Below are 26317 nucleotides of genomic sequence, written 5' to 3' on the forward strand. Positions count from 1 at the left end.
TCAGCCAATATCTACACCGATTCCAGATACGCGTTCGGGGTAGTCCATGATTTCGGAGCCCTATGGCGGCTCAGAAATTTCATGACGGCAGCTGGTACACCGATAGCGCATGCAGCTCACATAAAAAGGCTTCTAACAGCGATACAGGAACCCGACAGAGTGGCTGTTATCAAATGTAAAGCACATACATATAGCCAAGACCCAGTATCCCTTGGTAACAGCCGAGCAGACGAAGCCGCAAAGCTTGCAGCTGCTACCCCCACACGGACAGACACCACACAGTTGATGGTATTTAATACCATCAACACACAGAAGTTGTGTGAGATGCAGAATCTGTGTTCCACACAGGAAAGAGCAGTCTGGAAGGCAAAGGGATATGGCCAGGAGTCCTCAGGGCTCTGGACGGATGGACATGGTAAACCAGTGGCCCCCAGGGCATACCTTCCATGTCTGGCTGAAGCAGCTCACGGGCTGACTCATCTAGGCAAGGAGGGGATGTGCAAATTGGTAAGAGCATACTGGTGCGCCCCAGGATTCTCCTCTCATGCGAGTAAAAGAGCAATGTCATGCCTTACCTGTCTGAGAAAGAATATTGGAAAAGCAATACCTACAGAACCATCCCATATCCCACCTGCCGGCGGCCCTTTCCAGGTAATACAAATTGACTTCATTCAATTACCCCCATGTCGAAATTTGAAATATGTACTTGTCTGTATAGATGTTTTCTCGAATTGGGTCGAGGCTTTTCCAGCAGCTACAAATACCGCTATGTTTACAGCTAAGAAAATTGTGCAGGAATTTGTATGTAGATATGGTATCCCTAGAATCATTGAAAGTGATAGGGGTACCCATTTTACAGGTGATGTCTTTCAAGGAATGTGTAAATTGATGGGTATTGATAGCAAGCTGCACACTCCGTACCGTCCACAGGCGAGTGCGAAGGTCGAAAGAGTGAACAGCACTATTAAAAATAAATTGAGTAAAGTAATGGCAGAGACAGGATTGACGTGGCCAGAAGCTTTACCCATTGTTTTGTATAGCATCAGAACCACTCCCAGGTCCCCTCTTAATCTGTCCCCTTTTGAAATCTTGTTTGGTCGACAACCGCATGTCATGATTAACCCTCAGGATGATTTGAAATGTAACAATGAAGTAACTGTAAAGTACTTGATTAACATGAGTAAACAGTTGAGGAATCAAAATGATAATCTGAAGTTGGTGATTCCTGATTTACCAGATAGTAATTGTCATGACATTGAACCTGGGGATTATGTAATGATACGAAATTTTCTACGCTCAGGTTGTCTTATTGATAGATGGGAAGGACCATACCAGGTCTTATTGACTAGCACCACAGCATTGAAGGTTGCTGAGAGAGAGACTTGGGTCCATTCATCCCACTGCAAAAAGGTTGCTGATCCAGAGAAGTCCCGCGATAAGGAACAGACGGTAGAGGTTGTATCACTGGAGTGTCTGTTCCAGGAGGATTGAGGCGGCACCTGAGCCTTGAAGACCGAAAGCAGTTGTCGACTCCCCTCTCCCTTTTATTGTTTTTCTCCACTTCCCATCCCCTCTTCCTTGAAACTTCTTTTTCCCCCTTCTCATTCTTCTCCATTTCCTCCTCAAAGATGGACTTGCCCCAAGAGACTGTGATCCGGATTTTGATGTTAACCATGATGTTGACCAGAGCAGTCTGTTCCGGCGAGAGTACCATAGAGGTCGAAAGAGGTTCTGGAATGGGTTCCGATTATGATGATGGAGGCGTAGTTTTCCAAGATCAACCAAACCAACAAGCAAAGGCGAGTATCAGAAAACGATCCGATAGAAGAAATTGTGATGGATTGTTAGCTGAAGAAAATTGTATCTGTAGGCTCTGTGATAATCTGGTTGAAGATGGATGCATAAAGAAATGCCAATCTAGTTTTAATATCCATATAGACCGGCATCCATTGAGTGACTATCACTCCTTAGTGGGTAACGTGTTAAACCAAACAGATTGTTGGGTATGCTCTCAAGTACCTCAGGGTCACAGCAAATCAGGGCTAGTACCATTTCCTTTAACGTTAGGGGAGGTACTTGAGCTAAGTGGTGGGAGACCGGTGGACCGGAGGTTTAACATCTCCAGCCCTCCTAGTTTGAAGCTCCACCAATACCATGTGGATAGGTCCCTCTTATGTTTTAACATCTCCAATCCCAGAAAACCGGGAAATTGGGAAGTGTCATGGAGCAACCTTACCATGACCTTTTCACACAGAGCAGATAGAATGCCTACAGATACAGAGCTCGTACGCCATATAGCTAGTAGAGGAAAATCTTTCCGGTATCGATATACCTTAGGAAATAGGATTACTAGAGTTGGAGAGGTATCACCAGGATACTGTGCACATATCGTACAAACCGATACGTGCATTAAGCAGTTGGAAGAATTAGGGTCAGGAGATTTCACCTGGAAGGTTTGTAACATGGTCATGTCCTTCTCCGTCCCATATGTTCTCCCCGATGATGCATATTTCATATGCGGGAGAAAGGCGTACAAGTGGCTTGCCCCAAACTCTGAAGGATTGTGTTACATTGGAAAAGTATTGCCTGAAGTGATGACTGTTACACATGACAAAATGAAGGACATACACCGTGGTGCCCAAGCTCCTTATACTCACACTCACTACGAGCACCGGGTTAAAAGACAACTGTCAGAAAGGTTAGAGCATCCGGCCTCTGATCTTATCCATGAATCCACCGGGATTCAGGTTCTGGTAGCGTTAGATTTCACTCGTACCGCTCGGGGAGTGATGAATTATAAATACATTTCCGCACTCGCCAATTTGTTAGATAATATCACTGAAATGTATGATGACACGTTTAGATACACTGGAAGAGAACTTCAAGCTTATAAAACAGAACTAGTTCAGCATAGGATGGTTCTTAATTATCTTACAGCAGTAACAGGCGGATATTGTGTTACATTGGCAACACAGTACGGCATAAAGTGTTGCACGTATATCACGAATAGCACCGAGGATCCGGTAGAGGTCATAGACCAAAAGATGGATGATATTCTGCAATTAAAGTGGGAATTTCGTCGAAAACACAATCTCACCCTTGCTGCTGTAGGTAATGAGCTGACTGGTTGGGTGTCATGGTTGAACCCGCGAAATTGGTTCTCCGGTTTGGGAGACTGGGCTCAAGGAGTCATAATGGATGTTGGAAAGTTTCTACTATGTATCTTAGGTGTCGTTATATCGATTGGATTGATATTTAGATGCGGGCAGGCTTTAATGAGGTGCAAACAAAGTACAAAAGTGATGAGCTTGAGGAGTGAGGAAACTGTAATTAACCTGGATTTGATTTATGACCCAATGATAGAAACCAGAATGTGATGAAAATGCGATTATACGGTCCGTTTCTTTCACCTGTTTTTCTGCTTTTCTCCAAGATACAAAGACCCCCTTGGACGAGGAAGCTGACGAGACGAGATATATACAGACAACGGATTGACCAAAGAAGAAGATCTGACAACTTTAAATATGGACACTTGATGAACTTTGCCATGGATCCCCAGTTTCCCTAGTATTTTTAAACTCACGCTAGCCCAACATTTTTGTAAATCTGATGGCACTGACAAAGCTTGTTGCTCATGCCTAAGGAGCAAAACAGCGCAAAGAAGACGACTCTCAACAGATACCGAACACAACTTCGACGACAGATGTACATTTCCCTGACATAGAATATCATTGCATTTTTCGTAAGTGTTCTTTATCTTCATCTCTACAACCCTCAGGTAACGACACACATAGACGATAGGGAATTCAGGCACAGATATCAGCAACCACATACCTCCCCCATTCATGTATCATCAACTAAAATGTGCATCCCCATTTTGTTACAACCACAGCCGAAATGAGCTCGGTAAAGTTTGACAGCCCATCCACAGACCTGTACCACAGGATAAGAAGGAATTCAAATGTATACTTCGCAATACCTCGAAGCTTGATTTACCACACGTACGGCACGATGATACATGACCCTCCAAACATGGACTCATACACACATGCTTCTGCTTTCTCACTAGGTCATACCCTCTTCACACCTTCTCCTCTCTCCTCCCCTACCCAACCATGGAAATCAATTAACCCCTGACTTACATTTTTCTCCTTAAATGTTTTGTGGCAGTTATTATTGACTGCCAAAGGGTGGACTGTCAAAGTCAGAAAAATGTCTCAATGCACGTTGCCATATTTGCACCGCACACTGGTCCGCGCTGCGCGTGCATGCGCTCTCCCGTGGATTCGCATACCCGCAATAACGTGCACTCGCAGGCGCGGTATGCGTATTTACGGTAGAGTTTATGTAGTCGTAGCGTGCGACTCATTCGTTACAAATGTTCACAATTAATGTAGTTTATAGATCATGGTCCCTTTGATAGATTCTGAAAGTTTGGTTAAAATACAATGTCCCAGAGCTGAGGAATCCCTCTTTATATCGTACAAAGGGTCTAACAGGAATCATACAGCAGTGTTTGGTACCCATCGGAAGAGTATTTAATTAGCAATATTCCGGTGTTGGTTTGGAGCGTATTAATCGCTCGTGCGAATAGTTATGGACATAAGAAGTTTATGTCCATTTCTATTAATTACACATACTCAGGTATGCGGCGGGAAACCCAGTTTCCCACCCACCTGAGCTGTTGGAAATCGTCACAGCCCACCTGTATGAATCACCCTATGACCTTTTGTTATGATGCAGGGCCGAATTCCTTCGGCCAATGGACAATGGGATTGTAGGACCAGGAGATTGCATTGTGTGTGGGGCATAAATAGGCAGGCCGACCACATCCAGCTCACTCTCTCATCAACGGTTATCTGCTGATAGCCGGGAGCTGGATATCGAGGCGCAGGCGATCATACCCTTTGTGCGTAAGTTTCTCTCCGTAATCATTGTCTTTCTGTGAGCCAATTTCTCTCATCTCATCTCTCTCTCTCTCTCCCTCTCTCTCTATCTCTCTCTGTTCTGTTCTCTCATATCTCCCCTAGACTAGGCTAGTATTGTATTGTATTAGATAGTATTGTATTGTATTGCATTTAGGTCAGTGTAGTATTGTCTTTTTGTATTTATTGTTTAGTTCTGTGGTTAGGAAGTCTCTGTTATATTGTAGTGTATCAATTGTACTGTTATCCCCTTTTACAAGTATATTAGATATAATACAGTTAATAGGCCTTGGAACCTAAACCAGTATCTGTGTATTTTCTACAGTGTTAAGTGTTCACTTGAGCGTCGATGACGCTCAAGCAGCTTTGTAGTTAGTCAGGTTACACAAGGTTGCACTTACACCCTGTACTCACATTAAGGTATTCAGTGTATTTCATTGGTATAAGGTTTTATCATAAAGGTATAGTGTTGTGAGCGTCTGCATCGCTGGTGACCTCCTCGTGGTCTCGAGCGTAAGCTACGCCATAGCGAATCATTACCCTAGTCATAGCCAATAACGTGTCCTGTGATCCCTGGGCCGTGAGCGAACGTGACGCTTGAGCGTCTCGCCTACGGCTGAGCGATCGTTACGCAACTAGCGTACCATTATGGTACTTCTTAAGTAAACAGCGTACAGTGTTCTTAGCTTCATAAAGGGTTGTTTATACGACAAAGGAATTTAACATTGTCAGACGTAACCGCAAAACATTATCACCGCATTTGGCGAAAATATGTTGCGTAGTGGGAGGCCAAGAAGGCCCCTACAGAGGAATTTCAACTGGGTCGTTTCCTCCATTTCCTGCAAACAGGACTGTCTATGGGCCTAAAATTAGGGTCCATTAAGGTTCATATTTCGGCCCTGTCGATTTTCTTCCGAAAGGAACTGGCTTCAGTGCCTGAAGTTCAGACATTTGTAAAAGGGGTACTGCATATACAGCCTCCTTTTGTGCCTCCAGTGGCACCTTGGGATCTCAATGTTGTGTTGAGTTTCCTAAAGTCACATTGGTTTGAACCACTCACCACTGTGGACTTAAAATATCTCACATGGAAGGTGACGATGCTGTTAGCCCTGGCTTCAGCCAGGCGTGTGTCAGAATTGGCGGCTTTATCATATAAAAGCCCTTATTTAATATTTCATTCTGACAGGGCAGAATTGAGGACTTGTCCTCACTTTCTACCTAAGGTGGTTTCTGCATTTCACATGAAGCAACCTATTGTGGTACCTGCGGCTACTAAGGACTTGGAGGATTCCAAGTTGCTTGACGTGGTCAGGGCCCTGAAAATATATGTTTCCAGGACGGCTGGAGTCAGAAAATCTGACTCGCTGTTTATCCTGTATGCACCCAACAAACTGGGTGCTCCTGCTTCTAAGCAGACGATTGCTCGTTGGATTTGTAGTACAATTCAGCTTGCACATTCTGTGGCAGGCCTGCCACAGCCAAAAATCTTAAAATGCCCACTCCACAAGGAAGGTGGGCTCATCTTGGGCAGCTGCCCGAGGGGTCTCGGCTTTACAACTTTGCCGAGCAGTTACTTGGTCAGGAGCAAATACGTTTGTAAAATTCTACAAATTTGATACCCTGGCTGAGGAGGACCTGGAGTTCTCTCATTCGGTGCTGCAGAGTCATCCGCACTCTCCCGCCCGTTTGGGAGCTTTGGTATAATCCCCATGGTCCTTACGGAGTTCCCAGCATCCACTAGGACGTCAGAGAAAATAAGAATTTACTTACCGATAATTCTATTTCTCGTAGTCCGTAGTGGATGCTGGGCGCCCATCCCAAGTGCGGATTGTCTGCAATACTGGTACATAATTATTGTTACCAAAAAATTCGGGTTATTGTTGTAGTGAGCCATCTTTTATAGAGGCTTCTCTATTATCATGCTGTTAACTGGGTTCAGATCACAAGTTGTACAGTGTGATTGGTGTGGCTGGTATGAGTCTTACCCGGGATTCAAAATCCTTCCTTATTGTGTACGCTCGTCCGGGCACAGTATCCTAACTGAGGCTTGGAGGAGGGTCATAGGGGGAGGAGCCAGTGCACACCAGGTGATCCTAAAGCTTTCTTTAGATGTGCCCTGTCTCCTGCGGAGCCGCTATTCCCCATGGTCCTTACGGAGTTCCCAGCATCCACTACGGACTACGAGAAATAGAATTATCGGTAAGTAAATTCTTATTTTCTGCATAAAAACAAAGCTGCCCAGTATTTGTATATTACGTACATAAATGAGAAAAGCAGATGCATTAGAACTCCTTCCATTGAATCATGGTTTATTCCAAGAGCAACCTCAGCTGGGTGGCAGGGGTGTCAATGCCCCTGATGATGCCCGGTGCAGGTGACCGTGAAAGAGGGGTGTGGCTTAGTGGAGGGGTGTGGCTTTATGGATGGGGCATGGTCTTATAGGCCAAACTTCTGTTTTCAGCATTCCAGGGGTGCGGGAGATACGGGCTGCCCCCAGGGAGTGCTATGTCTGTAGTGCCAGCTCCTACTCAGTGAGAGGAACCAGGTGCTGCATGTAATGTTAAAGTTCAGCACCTGGCTCCTGTCACTGAGCAGGAAAAATCATTTTTGGTGTCGCCCCTCGGCGGGTGACACCCATGTGCGTTCCGCACCCCCTTTATGACGCCACTGCTGGGAGGCTCTATTGACCATGCATGGTCTGAAGATTGTGTTTAGATTAGGCATACCACTGTGCTCTTGCACTATTGCTGGGTCTCCAACACCTCTGGGCTCCATTATGACTATGCTCCATGCACCACTACCCCCACTAAGTTTACCTTAAATTGTATTTATTTAGAAGGAAAGGAACCAGCATGTATGAATGATTTCACTGTAGAAATTAAAGCAATAAATCAATTTAACAGCATTTCTATTGTCTTTTACTTCCAGTATATCTCCTCATTCCCATAATGCTCTCTTTCTTAAATTAAAATTGCTACAGTAAATAGCACAACACTATATATGCAAAGTTTGCCTAAACTTGCTGCTGTAAGGGTGGGATAGTGTCATTTAAGGTACAATAAAGATTCTTGGCACATATTACAGGGTTTCTAGCAAATGTAATCAAACTAGTAATACAGACAAGTCTGATTCAATAATTTTAGGATTGTTCATTAAAGAACCTTAAGGCTGATGACTGTAAAATATCATCTTTGTACACCATGCAAAAAATACAACACAAGCAGCATGGGCATATCTTTAATGGGGTGGTCTTCAGTATGCCGGCGGTCGGGCTCCCGGCGACCAGCATACCGGCGCCGGGAGCCCGACAGCCGGCATACCGACAGCCGGCATACCGACACTTATTCTCCCTCGTGGGGGTCCACGACCCCCCTGGAGGGAAAATAAAATAGTGTGGCGCGCGTAGAGCGCCACCGTGCCCGTAGCGTGGCGAGCGCAGCGAGCCTGCAAGGGGCTCATTTGTGCTCGCCACACTGTCGGTAAGCCGGCGGTCAGGCTCCCGGCGCCGATATGCTGGTCGCTGGGAGCCCGACCGCCGGCATATCGTAGTGAACCCCTTTAATGGGTGCAGCCATTTTAAATACGTACCTCTCTGTTGGTGTTACAGGTATCACCGGAAACATAGCACAAGTACCATATTTTCAGAGATCTGCACCATAAATATCACCAGAAGCAAAACACAGGCGTCATGTTTCCAGAAATCACCAGGAAAATGGTGCCCAAGCAATTTTTCTGGAGATTGGTGCATGCACAGTATTCTCCTGACACTTAGCAACAAGGAATTGTGGATCCGCACTAGCCGAGCGCAATAATTTATGTCAATAATTGTATAATTATATAATGACCAATATCCAAACTGTTAGCTTCAATAAAGAACATTATCCGATTGGTGGTGCTCCCAACTATTTTGTAGACAACTACAATTTAAAGTGAGAAAGACAGACAAAAAAACTCTTTTTGGGAGCACTCTTTTGTAATAATAAAGTAAGCGAAATGAATGGAAAAATTCTGAATGTGCCAATAATATAAAACTTAACCTTTAATTGATTCCCCAATAAAATCTGACATTATTGTCTTAGATCAATTACATAAAAACTTGATTGCCTTTTTAACACATAAGGTTCAATTTGCAGAATTAACTGCAGGTGAAAATCTGTGGAATGTATTGTGGATCTCGATAGTCAACAGCTGATTATTTACCTATATATGGTGATTTATCTTGTCAAAGCCAAAAGTTTTGACTTATTGACAGTCAATAGCTGATTATCAACCTACATGTAGTGATTTGTCTTGACAGTTGGTCGCTGATTATCTACCTACACATGGTGATTTATCTTGACAGTCAATAGTTGATCATTTACACACATATGGTGATTTATTTTGACAGCTGATAGCTGATTATTTACATACATATGGTGATTTATTTTGACAACCAATAGCTGATTATCTATCTATCTACATATAGTGATTTATCTTGTCAAAGCAAAATGTTTGTGACTTATCATATCAGTCCAGACTCCCTGGATGGTATCTGTGATTTATTATGTCAGTCCCGATGACATCCTTATACACTGCTCAAAAAAATAGGGAACACTTAAACAACACAATGTAACTCCAGGTCAATCACACTTTTGTGAAATCAAACTGTCCACTTAGGAAGCAACACTGATTGACAATCAATTTCACATGCTGTTGTGCAAATGGAATAGATAACAGGTGGAAATTATAGGCAATTAGCAAGACACCCCCAATAAAGGAGTTGTTCTGCAGGTGGTGACCCAGACAACTTCTCAGCTCCTATGCTTTCTGATGTTTTGGTCACTTTTGAAAGCTGGCTGTGCTTTCACTCTAGTGGTAGCATGAGACGGAGTCTACAACCCACACAAGTGCCTCAGGTAGTGCAGCTCATCCAGGATGGCACATCAATGCGAGCTGTGGCAAGAAGATTTGCTGTGTCTGTCAGCGTAGTGTCCAGAGTATGGAGGCGCTACCAGGAGACAGGCCATTACATCAGGAGACATGGAGGAGGCCGTAGGAGGGCAACAACCCAGCAGCAGGACCGCTACCTCCGCCTTTGTGCAAGGAGGAACACTGCCAGAGCCCTGCAAAATGACCTCCAGCAAGCCACAAATGTGCATGTGTCTACTCAAACAATCAGAAACAAACTCCATGAGGGTGGTATGAGGGCCCGACGTCCACAGGTGGGGGTTGTGCTTACAGCCCAACACCGTTCATGACGTTTGGCATTTGCCAGAGTACACCAAGATTGGCAAATTCGCCACTGGCGCCCTGTGCTCTTCACAGATGAAAGCAGGTTCTCACTGAGCACATGTGACAGATGTGACAGAGTCTGGAGACGCCAAGGAGAACGTTCTGCTGCCTGCAACATCCTCCAGCATGACCGGTTTGGCAGTGGGTCAGTAATGGTGTGGGGTGGCATTTCTTTGGGGGGCAGCACAGCCCTCCATGTGCTTGCCAGAGGTAGCCTGACTGCCATTAGGTACCGAGATGAGATCCTCAGACCCCTTGTGTGACCATATGCTGGTGCGGTTGGCCCTGGGTTCCTCCTAATGCAAGACAATGCTGGACCTCATGTGGCTGGAGTGTGTCAGCAGTTCCTGCAAGATGAAGGCATTGATACTATGGACTGGCCCGCCCATTCCCCAGACCTGAATCCAATTGAGCACATCTGGGACATCATGTCTCGCTCCATCCACCAACGCCACGTTGCACCACAGACTGTCCAGGAGTTGGCGGATGCTTTAGTCCAGGTCTGGAAGGAGATCCCTCAGGAGACCATCCAACACCTCATCAGGAGCATGCCCAGGCGGTGTAGGGAGGTCATACAGGCACATGGAGGCCACACACACTACTGAGCCTCATTTTGACTTGTTTTAAGGACATTACATCAAAGTTGGATCAGCCTGTAGTGTGTTTTTCCACTTTAATTTTGAGTGTGACTCCAAATCCAGACCTCCATGGGTTAATAAATTTGATTTCCATTTATCATTTTTGTGTGATTTTGTTGTCAGCACATTCAACTATGTAAAGAACAAAGTATTTAATAAGAATATTTAATTCATTCAGATCTAGGATGTGTTGTTTAAGTGTTCCCTTTATTTTTTTGAGCAGTGTATTTAGGGAGCCTTTGAGCTTCACCATTTATTTATTTATTTATTTATTTATTTATTTATTTATTTGAGCCAGCTTTGAGCTCCAGGTGTACAAAATCCTATTTTTTTCACATAGGTTAATCAGAAGTGTGGATCCTCTCTGATAGAATTTCAGTACACCAATTCTTTACACTTCAATTTCATGTGTCCATAGCACTCGAGTCACTTTCTTACTAGAAAGCAGAAGTGGTATACTTGCCCCCAAATCATCACAAACCACCCTCATTCTAACACTCCCTCATCTGGTTGACAGTTACTCTGGCTGAGGCGATTCGCCTCTCCCAGTACACCAATTACTGTCACAACAGAAAGCAGAAGTGTTCACACTCTCTTATTTGGAAAAGACATGGTTTTGTCAAGTACAAAAAGTAAAAGTGTTTCTCCCATTCTTGAATTAACTGCCCACGGCCATACTATCCTGAATACGCCCGATACTGTCTGATCTCATAAGCTAAGCAGGTAAGGCCTGGTCAGTACCTGGATGGGAGACCACCTGGGAATACTAAGTGTCGTGAGGATTTTTTTAAGAAACAAACATCCCATATATACTACCATATGATCCATCTTTAGATCCTGTAACTGTCAACAGAGATAGTCAGTTAAAGATATCACATAGTTACAAACCACTCAGTGGTCAATCATTTTCCTTTTCATTAATATAAGGGTCCACAATACATTCCACAGATTTTCACCTGCAGTTAATTCTGCAACTTGAACCTTATGTGTTAAAAAGGCAATCAAGTTTTTATATAATACCCCTTTCACATCGCAAACCCGGGTCAGATCCGGGATTTGAACACGGCTCCAACCCAGCTCCGACCCGGGTAAGAGACATTCACATCGCAATACTGACCTGGGTTATTCCCGGGTTATTGCAGAGTTGGTGCCTTTTTGCTCAACCCGGGTCACCCATGTTAAAACCAGTGTGATGTCATTTTCAAAGGACTTGATTGGTTCCCAGTATTTGCCCATTCAACTTATGCTGCTTTCACATCGCAAACCCTGCTTTTAAAATGTTTCTTAAAACGAGTCTTAAAACGGGTCTGAGCAGTTAAACCCCTTTCACATCGCATGTTGCAACCGGTATATTACCGTTTCATTACCGTTTTGGTACCTTTCACACTGAACCCGTTTCACCCATAGAAAACAGTGGTTGTCATTTTAAATGGACTTTTCTGGCCCACACAGTAGCGGATCTTGCCACGGGCAAGCAGGACTTTTGCCCGGGGCGCCGCCTTCCGGAGGGCGCTGGCGCCATCCGAAAAGGTGCCGCACCATGGCAAGATCCGCCACTGCTGTGCCCTCCGTTGCCCACTGGGTCCCCCAGCTGGGTCCCCTGTGAAGGGAACTAGACGCTACGCTACGGTACCTTTCACACTGAACCCGTTTCACCCATAGAAAACAGTGGTTGTTATTTTTAATGGATTTTTCTGGCCCACACATATGACGTTTTCACACAATAAACTTATTAATAATTTGGGTAGTCGTACCCTGGAACCCAGCAGCTTCAAGCATCTTTACCATGTTTTTGTAGATTAGTGCATCCTTCACTGTCCCAGTGATTTGTCTAGCAATTTCTTCATCCCCTCTCATCCTAAGCAGCTGCCTAACCTCCTCATCACTCCAATTTGCCATTTTAAACTGTATTCTGTATAATAAAACGCTTCTTCACTCTCATGTGTTTCCTCCAGTTTATTTCCTGCTTCTGCCTGGTGACATCACACATGGAGACAGCCTATCACCTTCTGTGGTTTGGAAATACCATTTCTGAGCCTTTCACATTGCACAATGAAATGGGTCTGAACCGTGTAGAACCCTGCTTTTTACCCGTTTTAAAATACCGGTATTCTGTAACCGGTAAATTCAATGTGGCGCTTTCAGACCGCAGCTAGTCCCATTTGGGAAGGCTTAAAAAACAGCAATTTACCAGGTTATAGCTGTGGTGTGAAAGGGGTATTATTGACCACCTGCTGTTGGGACCTAATAAAGCCTGATGCCGCAAGCATTTTAGTGATGCTGCGATATGTTATCGTATCACTGACTGTACCCGTTATCTGCCGACGGATTTCCTCCTCACCCTTGATCCGCAGCAACTCCCTGACTTCATCATCACCCCAGTTTGCCATGGTTAATGAGATCCAAGGAGTGCTGAACTGGTTCAAATAATAAGTGCTGAACTGGTCCAAACGAGTGCTGAGCTGTGCAGATTGCTTTAAGACACGTGTGCTTACAGTGCAGTACTGTAAATAAACCTCAGCTGACTACAAACAGCCAATCAGTGCTATTGCTTCAGAGCCGGGTCGAATATCCCTGGACTGTACCTTTTTAGATTAAAATAACCCGAGTCCGACACGTGTACAACCCTTCTGTTAACCCGGGAACAAATACCAGGGCCAATATTTACTAAGAATTCGAGTTTGTCCGATTTGTGTTTTTTTTTCTAAGTCCCAATCCGGGAATTCACTAAGCACCAATCTCGGCAGTGGTTGGACTATTCGTAATGGTTTGATTTGCAAAGTTCCGAAATACGAATGAATAGACCATCGGTCAAACACGGCTGTTATTTCATACAATACGGGCATTCACTATTCATTCGTATTTGGGTGTTAGTTTCTGAGTGCTCAAGTGCGGGTCTGTTTTTTTTCGATTCGTTAAAAAAAGCAGCAAAAAAATAGACCTACTTTTTCCAGTCGAGTTTGGATAACCATGCACGGATCAGTGAGATCTGTGCATGGTTATCTATGGGAAAGGGTCTGTTTAGTGTAAAAACTGGAAAAAAAATTGCGTGGGGTCCCCCCTCCTAAGCATAACCAGCCTCGGGCTCTTTGAGCCGGTCCTGGTTGAAAAAATATGGGGGAAAAAATAACAGGGGTTCCCCCATATTTAATCAACCAGCACCGGGCTCTGCGCCTGGTCCTGGTTCCAAAAATACGGTGGACAAAAAGCGTAGGGGTCCCCCGTATTTTTGAAACCAGCACAGGGCTCCACTAGCCAGGTACATAATGCCACAGCCGGGGGACACTTTTATACTGGTCCCTGCGGCCCTGGCATTACATACCCAACTAGTCACCCCTGGCTGGGGTACCCTGGAGGAGTGGGAACCCCTTAAATCAAGGGGTCCCCCCCCTCCAGCCACCCAAGGGCCAGGGGTGAAGCCCGAGGCTGTCCCCCCCATCCAAGGGCGGCGGATGTGGGGCTGATAGCCTTTTGAAAAAAATTGAATATTGTTTTTAGTAGCAGTACTACAAGTCCCAGCAAGCCTCCCCCGCAAGCTGGTACTTGGAGAACCACAAGTACCAGCATGCGGTGGAAAACCGGGCCCGCTGGTACCTGTAGTACTACTACTAAAAAAATACCCCAAAAAAAACAGGACACACACACTGTGAAAGTATAATTTTATTACATACATGCACACCTCCATACATACATACATACTTACCTATGTTCCCACGAGGCTCGGTCCTCTTCTCCATGTAGAATCCTTGGGGTACCTGTGTAAAAAATTATACTCACATAATCCAGTGTAGAATCAGACCTTTGTATAATCCACGTACTTGGTAAAATAATAAAACGGAAACCCGACCACGCACTGAAAGGGGTCCCATGTTTACACATGGGACCCCTTTCCCCGACTGCCAGGACCCCCCCTGACTCCTGTCAAAGAGGGTCCCTTCAGCCAATCAGGGAGCGCCACGTCGTGGCACTCTCCTGATTGGCTGTGTGCTCCTGTAGTGTCTGTCAGGCTGCACACAGCAGAGATACAATGTAGCGCCCATGCGCTCCATTGTAGCCAATGGTGGGAACTTTGCGGTCAGCGGTTGACCGAAAGTAACCTCACCGCTGACCGCAAAGTTCCCCACGACATGGCGCTCCCTGATTGGCTGAAGGGACCCTCTTTGACAGGAGTCAGGGGGGGTCCTGGCAGTCGGGGAAAGGGGTCCCATGTGTAAACATGGGACCCCTTTCAGTGCGTGGTCGGGTTTCCGTTTTATTATTTTGCCAAGTACGTGGATTATACAAAGGTCTGATTCTACACTGGATTATGTGAGTATAATTTTTTTCACAGGTCCCCCAAGGATTCTACATGGAGAAGAGGGCCGAGCCTCGTGGGAACATAGGTAAGTATGTATGTATGGAGGTGTGCATGTATGTAATAAACTTAAACTTTCACAGTGTGTGTGTCCTGTTTTTTTTGGGGTATTTTTTTAGTAGTAGTACTACAGGTACCAGCAGGCCCGGTTTTCCACCGCATGCTGGTAGTTGTGGTTCTCCAAGTACCAGCTTGCGGGGGAGGCTTGCTGGGACTTGTAGTACTGCTACTAAAAACAATATTCAAATTTTTTCAAAAGGCTATCAGCCCCGCATCCGCCGCCCTTGGATGGGGGGGACAGCCTCGGGCTTCACCCCTGGGTCTTGGGTGGCTGGAGGGTGGACCCCTTACTTTAAGGGGTTCCCACTCCTCCAGGGTACCCCGGCCAGGGGTGACTAGTTGGGTATGTAATGCCAGGGCCGCAGGGACCAGTATAAAAGTGTCCCCCGGCTGTGGCATTATGTACCTGGCTAGTGGAGCCTGGTGCTGGTTTTAAAAATACGGGGGACCCCTACGCTTTTTGTCCCCCATATTTTTGGAACCAGGACCAGGCGCAGAGCCCGGTGCTGGTTGATTAAATATGGGGGAACCCCTGTTATTTTTCCCCCCATATTTTTTTAACCAGGACCGGCTCAAAGAGCCCGAGGCTGGTTATGCTTAGGAGGGGGGACCCCACGCAATTTTTTTTTTCAGTTTTTACACTAAACAGACCCTTTCCCATAGATAACCATGCACAGATCTCACTGATCCATGCATGGTTATCCAAACTCGACTGGAAAAAGTAGGTCTATTTTTTTGCTGCTTTTTTTAACGAATCGAAAAAAAACAGACCCGCACTTGAGCACTCAGAAACTAACACCCAAATACGAATGAATAGTGAATGCCCGTATTGTATGAAATAACAGCCGTGTTTGACCGATGGTCTATTCATTAGAAATTTTTCGGGTTTTGTGTTTTGGTTTTGAGTTCGGTTCCGCGGCCGTGTTTTGGGTTCGACCGCGTTTTGGCAAAACCTCACCGAATTTTTTTTGTCGGATTCGGGTGTGTTTTGGATTCGGGTGTTTTTTTCAAAAAACACTAAAAAACAGCTTAAATCATAGAATTTGGGGGTCATTTTGATCCCAAAGTATTATTAACCTCAAAAACCATAATTTCCACTCATTTTCAGTCTATTCTGAATACCTCACACCTCACAATATTATTTTTAGTCCTAAAATTTGCACCGAGGTCGCTGGATGACTAAGCTAAGCGACCATAGTGGCCGACACAAACACCTGGCCCATCTAGGAGTGGCACTGCAGTGTCACGCAGGATGGCCCTTCCAAAAAACACTCCCCAAACAGCACATGACGCAAAGAAAAAAAGAGGCGCAATGAGGTAGCTGTGTGAGTAAGATAAGCGACCCTAGTGGCCGACACAAACACCTGGCCCATCTAGGAGTGGCACTGCAGTGTCACGCAGGATGGCCCTTCCAAAAAACACTCCCCAAATAGCACATGACGCAAAGAAAAAAAGAGACGCAATGAGGTAGCTGTGTGAGTAAGATAAGCGACCCTAGTGGCTGACACAAACACCTGGCCCATCTAGGAGTGGCACTGCAGTGTCACGCAGGATGGCCCTTCCAAAAAACACTCCCCAAACAGCACATGACGCAAAGAAAAAAAGAGGCGCAATGAGGTAGCTGTGTGAGTAAGATAAGCGACCCTAGTGGCCGACACAAACACCTGGCCCATCTAGGAGTGGCACTGCAGTGTCACGCAGGATGGCCCTTCCAAAAAACACTCCCCAAACAGCACATGACGCAAAGAAAAAAAGAGGCGCAATGAGGTAGCTGTGTGAGTAAGATAAGCGACCCTAGTGGCCGACACAAACACCTGGCCCATCTAGGAGTGGCACTGCAGTGTCACGCAGGATGGCCCTTCCAAAAAACACTCCCCAAACAGCACATGACGCAAAGAAGAAAAAAAGAGGCGCAATGAGGTAGCTGTGTGAGTAAGCTAAGCGACCCTAGTGGCCGACACAAACACCTGGCCCATCTAGGAGTGGCACTGCAGTGTCACGCAGGATGGCCCTTCCAAAAAACACTCCCCAAACAGCACATGACGCAAAGAAAAAAAGAGGCGCAATGAGGTAGCTGTGTGAGTAAGATAAGCGACCCTAGCGGCCGACACAAACACCTGGCCCATCTAGGAGTGGCACTGCAGTGTCACGCAGGATGGCCCTTCCAAAAAACACTCCCCAAACAGCACATGACGCAAATAAAAATGAAAGAAAAAAGAGGTGCAAGATGGAATTGTCCTTGGGCCCTCCCACCCACCCTTATGTTATATAAACAGGACATGCACACTTTAACCAACCCATCATTTCAGTGACAGGGTCTGCCACACGACTGTGACTGAAATGACGGGTTGGTTTGGACCCCCACCGAAAAACAAGCAATTAATCTCTCCTTGCACAAACTGGCTCTACAGAGGCAAGATGTCCACCTCATCATCATCCTCCGATATATCACCGTGTACATCCCGCTCCTCACAGATTATCAATTCGTCCCCACTGGAATCCACCATCTCAGCTCCCTGTGTACTTTGTGGAGGCAATTGCTGCTGGTCAATGTCTCCACGGAGGAATTGATTATAATTCATTTTAATGAACATCATCTTCTCCACATTTTCTGGAAGTAACCTCGTACGCCGATTGCTGACAAGGTGAGAGGCGGCACTAAACACTCTTTCGGAGTACACACTTGTGGGAGGGCAACTTAGGTAGAATAAAGCCAGTTTGTGCAAGGGCCTCCAAATTGCCTCTTTTTCCTGCCAGTATAAGTACGGACTGTCTGACGTGCCTACTTGGATGCGGTCACTCATATAATCCTCCACCATTCTTTCAATGGGGAGAGAATCATATGCAGTGACAGTAGACGACATGTCCATAATCGTTGTCAGGTCCTTCAGTCCGGACCAGATGTCAGCATCAGCAGTCGCTCCAGACTGCCCTGCATCACCGCCAGCGGGTGGGCTCGGAATTCTGAGCCTTTTCCTCGCACCCCCAGTTGCGGGAGAATGTGAAGGAGGAGATGTTGACAGGTCGCGTTCTGCTTGACTTGACAATTTTGTCACCAGCAGGTCTTTGAACCCCAGCAGACTTGTGTCTGCCGGAAAGAGAGATCCAAGGTAGGTTTTAAATCTAGGATCGAGCACGGTGGCCAAAATGTAGTGCTCTGATTTCAACAGATTGACCACCCGTGAATCCTTGTTAAGCGAATTAAGGGCTCCATCCACAAGTCCCACATGCCTAGCGGAATCGCTCCCTTTTAGCTCCTCCTTCAATGCCTCCAGCTTCTTCTGCAAAAGCCTGATGAGGGGAATGACCTGACTCAGGCTGGCAGTGTCTGAACTGACTTCACGTGTGGCAAGTTCAAAAGGTTGCAGAACCTTGCACAACGTTGAAATCATTCTCCACTGCGCTTGAGACAGGTACATTCCACCTCCTATATCGTGCTCAATTGTATAGGCTTGAATGGCCTTTTGCTGCTCCTCCAACCTCTGAAGCATATATAGGGTTGAATTCCACCTCGTTACCACTTCTTGCTTCAGATGATGGCAGGGCAGGTTCAGGCGTTTTTGGTGGTGCTCCAGTCTTCTGTACGTGGTGCCTGTACGCCGAAAGTGTCCCACAATTCTTCTGGCCACCGACAGCATCTCTTGCACGCCCCTGTCGTTTTTTAAAAAATTCTGCACCACCAAATTCAAGGTATGTGCAAAACATGGGACGTGCTGGAATTTGCCCATATTTAATGCACACACAATATTGCTGGCGTTGTCCGATGCCACAAATCCACAAGAGAGTCCAATTGGGGTAAGCCATTCCGCGATGATCTTCCTCAGTTGCCGTAAGAGGTTTTCAGCTGTGTGCGTATTCTGGAAAGCGGTGATACAAAGCGTAGCCTGCCTAGGAAAGAGTTGGCGTTTGCGAGATGCTGCTACTGGTGCCGCCGCTGCTGTTCTTGCGGCGGGAGTCCATACATCTACCCAGTGGGCTGTCACAGTCATATAGTCCTGACCCTGCCCTGCTCCACTTGTCCACATGTCCGTGGTTAAGTGGACATTGGGTACAACTGCATTTTTTAGGACACTGGTGAGTCTTTTTCTGACGTCCGTGTACATTCTCGGTATCGCCTGCCTAGAGAAGTGGAACCTAGATGGTATTTGGTAACGGGGGCACACTACCTCAAGAAATTGTCTAGTTCCCTGTGAACTAACGGCGGATACCGGACGCACGTCTAACACCAACATAGTTGTCAAGGCCTCAGTTATCCGCTTTGCAACAGGATGACTGCTGTGATATTTCATCTTCCTCGCAAAGGACTGTTGGACAGTCAATTGCTTGGTGGAAGTAGTAAAAGTGGGCTTACGACTTCCCCTCTGGGATGACCATCGACTCCCAGCAGCAACAACAGCAGCGCCAGCAGCAGTAGGCGTTACACGCAAGGATGCATCGGAGGAATCCCAGTCAGGAGAGGACTCGTCAGAATTGCCAGTGACATGGCCTGCAGGACTATTGGCATTCCTGGGGAAGGAGGAAATTGACACTGAGGGAGTTGGTGGGGTGGTTTGCGTGAGCTTGGTTACAAGAGGAAGGGATTTACTGGTCAGTGGACTGCTTCCGCTGTCGCCCAAAGTTTTTGAACTTATCACTGACTTATTATGAATGCGCTGCAGGTGACGTATAAGGGAGGATGTTCCGAGGTGGTTAACGTCCTTACCCCTACTTATTACAGCTTGACAAAGGCAACACACGGCTTGACAAATGTTGTCCGCATTTCTGGTGAAATACTTCCACACCGAAGAGCTGATTTTTTTGGTATTTTCACCAGGCATGTCAACGGCCCTATTCCTCCCACGGACAACAGGTGTCTCCCCGGGTGCCTGACTTAAACAAACCACCTCACCATCAGAATCCTCCTTGTCAATTTCCTCCCCAGCGCCAGCAACACCCATATCCTCCTCATCCTGGTGTACTTCAACACTGACATCTTCAATCTGACTATCAGGAACTGGACTGCGGGTGCTCCTTCCAGCACTTGCAGGGGGCGTGCAAATGGTGGAAGGCGCATGCTCTTCACGTCCAGTGTTGGGAAGGTCAGGCATCGCAACCGACACAATTGGACTCTCCTTGTGGATTTGGGATTTCGAAGAACGCACAGTTCTTTGCGGTGCTTTTGCCAGCTTGAGTCTTTTCATTTTTCTAGCGAGAGGCTGAGAGCTTCCATCCTCATGTGAAGCTGAACCACTAGCCATGAACAGAGGCCAGGGCCTCAGCCGTTCCTTGCCACTCCGTGTGGTAAATGGCATATTGGCAAGTTTACGCTTCTCCTCCGACAATTTTATTTTAGATTTTGGAGTCCTTTTATTACTGATATTTGGTGTTTTGGATTTGACATGCTCTGTACTATGACATTGGGCATCGGCCTTGGCAGACGACGTTGCTGGCATTTCATTGTCTCGGCCATGACTAGTGGCAGCAGCTTCAGCACGAGGTGGAAGTGGATCTTGATCTTTCCCTAATTTTGGAACCTCAACATTTTTGTTCTCCATATTTTAATAGGCACAACTAAAAGGCACCTCAGGTAAACAATGGAGATGGATGGATACTAGTATACTTATGGATGGACCAGCGACTGCCGACACAGAGGTAGCTACAGCCGTGGACTACCGTACTGTGTCTGCTGCTAATATAGACTGGATGATAATGAGATGAAATTAATATATATATATATATATATATATATAATATCACTAGTACTGCAGCCGGACAGGTATATATATTTATTATGTAATGACTGATGACGGACCTGCTGGACACTGTCAGCTCAGCAGCACCGCAGACTGCTACAGTAAGCTACTATAGTAGTATGTATCAAGAAGAAAGAAAAGAAAAAAACACGGGTAGGTGGTATACAATTATGGATGGACCAGCGACTGCCGACACAGAGGTAGCTACAGCCGCGGACTACCGTACTGTGTCTGCTGCTAATATAGACTGGATGATAATGAGATGAAATTAATATATATATATATAATATCACTAGTACTGCAGCCGGACAGGTATATATATTTATTATGTAATGACTGATGACGGACCTGCTGGACACTGTCAGCTCAGCAGCACCGCAGACTGCTACAGTAAGCTACTATAGTAGTATGTATCAAGAAGAAAGAAAAAAAAAAACACGGGTAGGTGGTATACAATTATGGATGGACCAGCGACTGCCGACACAGAGGTAGCTACAGCCGTGGACTACCGTACTGTGTCTGCTGCTAATATAGACTGGATGATAATGAGATGAAATTAATATATATATATATATATATATATATATATATATATAATATCACAAGTACTGCAGCCGGACAGGTATATATATTTATTATGTAATGACTGATGACGGACCTGCTGGACACTGTCAGCTCAGCAGCACCGCAGACTGCTACAGTAAGCTACTATAGTAGTATGTATCAAGAAGAAAGAAAAAAAAAAAACACGGGTAGGTGGTATACAATTATGGATGGACCAGCGACTGCCGACACAGAGGTAGCTACAGCCGTGGACTACCGTACTGTGTCTGCTGCTAGTATAGACTGGGTGATAATGAGAAGAAATTAATATATATATATATCACTAGTACTGCAGCCGGACAGGTATATATATTTATTATGTAATGACTGATGACGGACCTGCTGGACACTGTCAGCTCAGCAGCACCGCAGACTGCTACAGTAAGCTACTATAGTAGTATGTATCAAGAAGAAAGAAGAAAAAAAAACCACGGGTAGGTGGTATACAATTATGGATGGACCAGCGACTGCTGACACAGAGGTAGCTACAGCCGTGGACTACCGTACTGTGTCTGCTGCTAATATAGACTGGATGATAATGAGATGAAATTAATATATATATATATAATATCACTAGTACTGCAGCCAGACAGGTATATATATTTATTATGTAATGACTGATGACGGACCTGCTGGACACTGTCAGCTCAGCAGCACCGCAGACTGCTACAGTAAGCTACTATAGTAGTATGTATCAAGAAGAAAGAAAAAAAAAACCACGGGTAGGTGGTATACAATTATGGATGGACCAGCGACTGCCGACACAGAGGTAGCTACAGCCGTGGACTACCGTACTGTGTCTGCTGCTAATATAGACTGGATGATAATGAGATGAAATTAATATATATATATATAATATCACTAGTACTGCAGCCGGACAGGTATATATATTTATTATGTAATGACTGATGACGGACCTGCTGGACACTGTCAGCTCAGCAGCACCGCAGACTGCTACAGTAAGCTACTATAGTAGTATGTATCAAGAAGAAAGAAAAAAAAAAACACGGGTAGGTGGTATACAATTATGGATGGACCAGCGACTGCCGACACAGAGGTAGCTACAGCCGTGGACTACCGTACTGTGTCTGCTGCTAATATAGACTGGATGATAATGAGATGAAATTAATATATATATATATAATATCACTAGTACTGCAGCCGGACAGGTATATATATTTATTATGTAATGACTGATGACGGACCTGCTGGACACTGTCAGCTCAGCAGCACCGCAGACTGCTACAGTAAGCTACTATAGTAGTATGTATCAAGAAGAAAGAAAAAAAAAACACGGGTAGGTGGTATACAATTATGGATGGACCAGCGACTGCCGACACAGAGGTAGCTACAGCCGTGGACTACCGTACTGTGTCTGCTGCTAATATAGACTGGATGATAATGAGATGAAATTAATATATATATATATAATATCACAAGTACTGCAGCCGGACAGGTATATATATTTATTATGTAATGACTGATGACGGACCTGCTGGACACTGTCAGCTCAGCAGCACCGCAGACTGCTACAGTAAGCTACTATAGTAGTATGTATCAAGAAGAAAGAAAAAAAAAAACCACGGGTAGGTGGTATACAATTATGGATGGACCAGCGACTGCCGACACAGAGGTAGCTACAGCCGTGGACTACCGTACTGTGTCTGCTGCTAATATAGACTGGGTGATAATGAGATGAAATTAATATATATATATATCACTAGTACTGCAGCCGGACAGGTATATATATTTATTATGTAATGACTGATGACGGACCTGCTGGACACTGTCAGCTCAGCAGCACCGCAGACTGCTACAGTAAGCTACTATAGTAGTATGTATCAAGAAGAAAGAAGAAAAAAAAACCACGGGTAGGTGGTATACAATTATGGATGGACCAGCGACTGCTGACACAGAGGTAGCTACAGCCGTGGACTACCGTACTGTGTCTGCTGCTAATATAGACTGGATGATAATGAGATGAAATTAATATATATATATATAATATCACTAGTACTGCAGCCGGACAGGTATATATATTTATTATGTAATGACTGATGACGGACCTGCTGGACACTGTCAGCTCAGCAGCACCGCAGACTGCTACAGTAAGCTACTATAGTAGTATGTATCAAGAAGAAAGAAAAAAAAACCACGGGTAGGTGGTATACAATTATGGATGGACCAGCGACTGCCGACACAGAGGTAGCTACAGCCGTGGACTACCGTACTGTGTCTGCTGCTAATATAGACTGGATGATAATGAGATGAAATTAATATATATATATATAATATCACTAGTACTGCAGCCGGACAGGTATATATATTTATTATGTAATGACTGATGACGGACCTGCTGGACACTGTCAGCTCAGCAGCACCGCAGACTGCTACAGTAAGCTACTATAGTAGTATGTATCAAGAAGAAAGAAAAAAAAAAAACACGGGTAGGTGGTATACAATTATGGATGGACCAGCGACTGCCGACACAGAGGTTGCTACAGCCGTGGACTACCGTACTGTGTCTGCTGCTAATATAGACTGGATGATAATGAGATGAAATTAATATATATATATATATATATAATATCACAAGTACTGCAGCCGGACAGGTATATATATTTATTATGTAATGACTGATGACGGACCTGCTGGACACTGTCAGCTCAGCAGCACCGCAGACTGCTACAGTAAGCTACTATAGTAGTATGTATCAAGAAGAAAGAAAAAAAAAACCACGGGTAGGTGGTATACAATTATGGATGGACCAGCGACTGCCGACACAGAGGTAGCTACAGCCGTGGACTACCGTACTGTGTCTGCTGCTAATATAGACTTGGTGATAATGAGATGAAATTAATATATATATATAATATCACTAGTACTGCAGCCGGACAGGTATATATATTTATTATGTAATGACTGATGACGGACCTGCTGGACACTGTCAGCTCAGCAGCACCGCAGACTGCTACAGTAAGCTACTATAGTAGTATGTATCAAGAAGAAAGAAGAAAAAAAAAACCACGGGTAGGTGGTATACAATTATGGATGGACCAGCGACTGCCGACACGGAGGTAGCTACAGCCGTGGACTACCGTACTGTGTCTGCTGCTAATATAGACTGGATGATAATGAGATGAAATTAATATATATATATATATATATAATATCACTAGTACTGCAGCCGGACAGGTATATATATTTATTATGTAATGACTGATGACGGACCTGCTGGACACTGTCAGCTCAGCAGCACCGCAGACTGCTACAGTAAGCTACTATAGTAGTATGTATCAAGAAGAAAGAAAAAAAAAAACACGGGTAGGTGGTATACAATTATGGATGGACCAGCGACTGCCGACACAGAGGTAGCTACAGCCGTGGACTACCGTACTGTGTCTGCTGCTAATATAGACTGGATGATAATGAGATGAAATTAATATATATATATATAATATCACTAGTACTGCAGCCGGACAGGTATATATATTTATTATGTAATGACTGATGACGGACCTGCTGGACACTGTCAGCTCAGCAGCACCGCAGACTGCTACAGTAAGCTACTATAGTAGTATGTATCAAGAAGAAAGAAAAAAAAAACACGGGTAGGTGGTATACAATTATGGATGGACCAGCGACTGCCGACACAGAGGTAGCTACAGCCGTGGACTACCGTACTGTGTCTGCTGCTAATATAGACTGGATGATAATGAGATGAAATTAATATATATATATAATATCACTAGTACTGCAGCCGGACAGGTATATATATTTATTATGTAATGACTGATGACGGACCTGCTGGACACTGTCAGCTCAGCAGCACCGCAGACTGCTACAGTAAGCTACTATAGTAGTATGTATCAAGAAGAAAGAAAAAAAAAAACCACGGGTAGGTGGTATACAATTATGGATGGACCAGCGACTGCCGACACAGAGGTAGCTACAGCCGTGGACTACCGTACTGTGTCTGCTGCTAATATAGACTGGATGATAATGAGATGAAATTAATATATATATATATATATATATATATATATATATATATATAATATCACTAGTACTGCAGCCGGACAGGTATATATATTTATTATGTAATGACTGATGATGGACCTGCTGGACACTGTCAGCTCAGCAGCACCGCAGACTGCTACAGTAAGCTACTATAGTAGTATGTATCAAGAAGAAAGAAAAAAAAAAAAACCACGGGTAGGTGGTATACAATTATATATATATTATATACAATTATATATATATATATATATATATATATATATATTAAACTGGTGGTGATTAATTAAACTGGTGGTCAGGTCACTGGTCACACTATCAGCAACTTGCAAGTAGTACTCCTAAGCAGACAATCACAATATATATACTGGTGGTCAGTGTGGTCACAATGGCAGTGTGGCACTCTGGCAGCAAAAGTGTGCACTGTACGTTAAAATATGTACTCCTGCTCTCAGACTCTAACTGCTCCCCACTGTCTCCCCCACAAGTCAGATATACAGTCACACTATCACTTCAGCAAGTAGTAGTACTCCTCCTAATGCTCCCCAAAATTACTAAAGTAAATACTGTGTCTCTCTCTACTCTAGTCTCACTCTCTTCTCTATAAACGGAGAGGACGCCAGCCACGTCCTCTCCCTATCAATCTCAATGCACGTGTGAAAATGGCGGCGACGCGCGGCTCCTTATATAGAATCCGAGTCTCGCGATAGAATCCGA

This window comes from Pseudophryne corroboree, chromosome 5 (assembly GCF_028390025.1).
Source record: "Pseudophryne corroboree isolate aPseCor3 chromosome 5, aPseCor3.hap2, whole genome shotgun sequence".
Classification (NCBI taxonomy): domain Eukaryota; kingdom Metazoa; phylum Chordata; class Amphibia; order Anura; family Myobatrachidae; genus Pseudophryne; species Pseudophryne corroboree.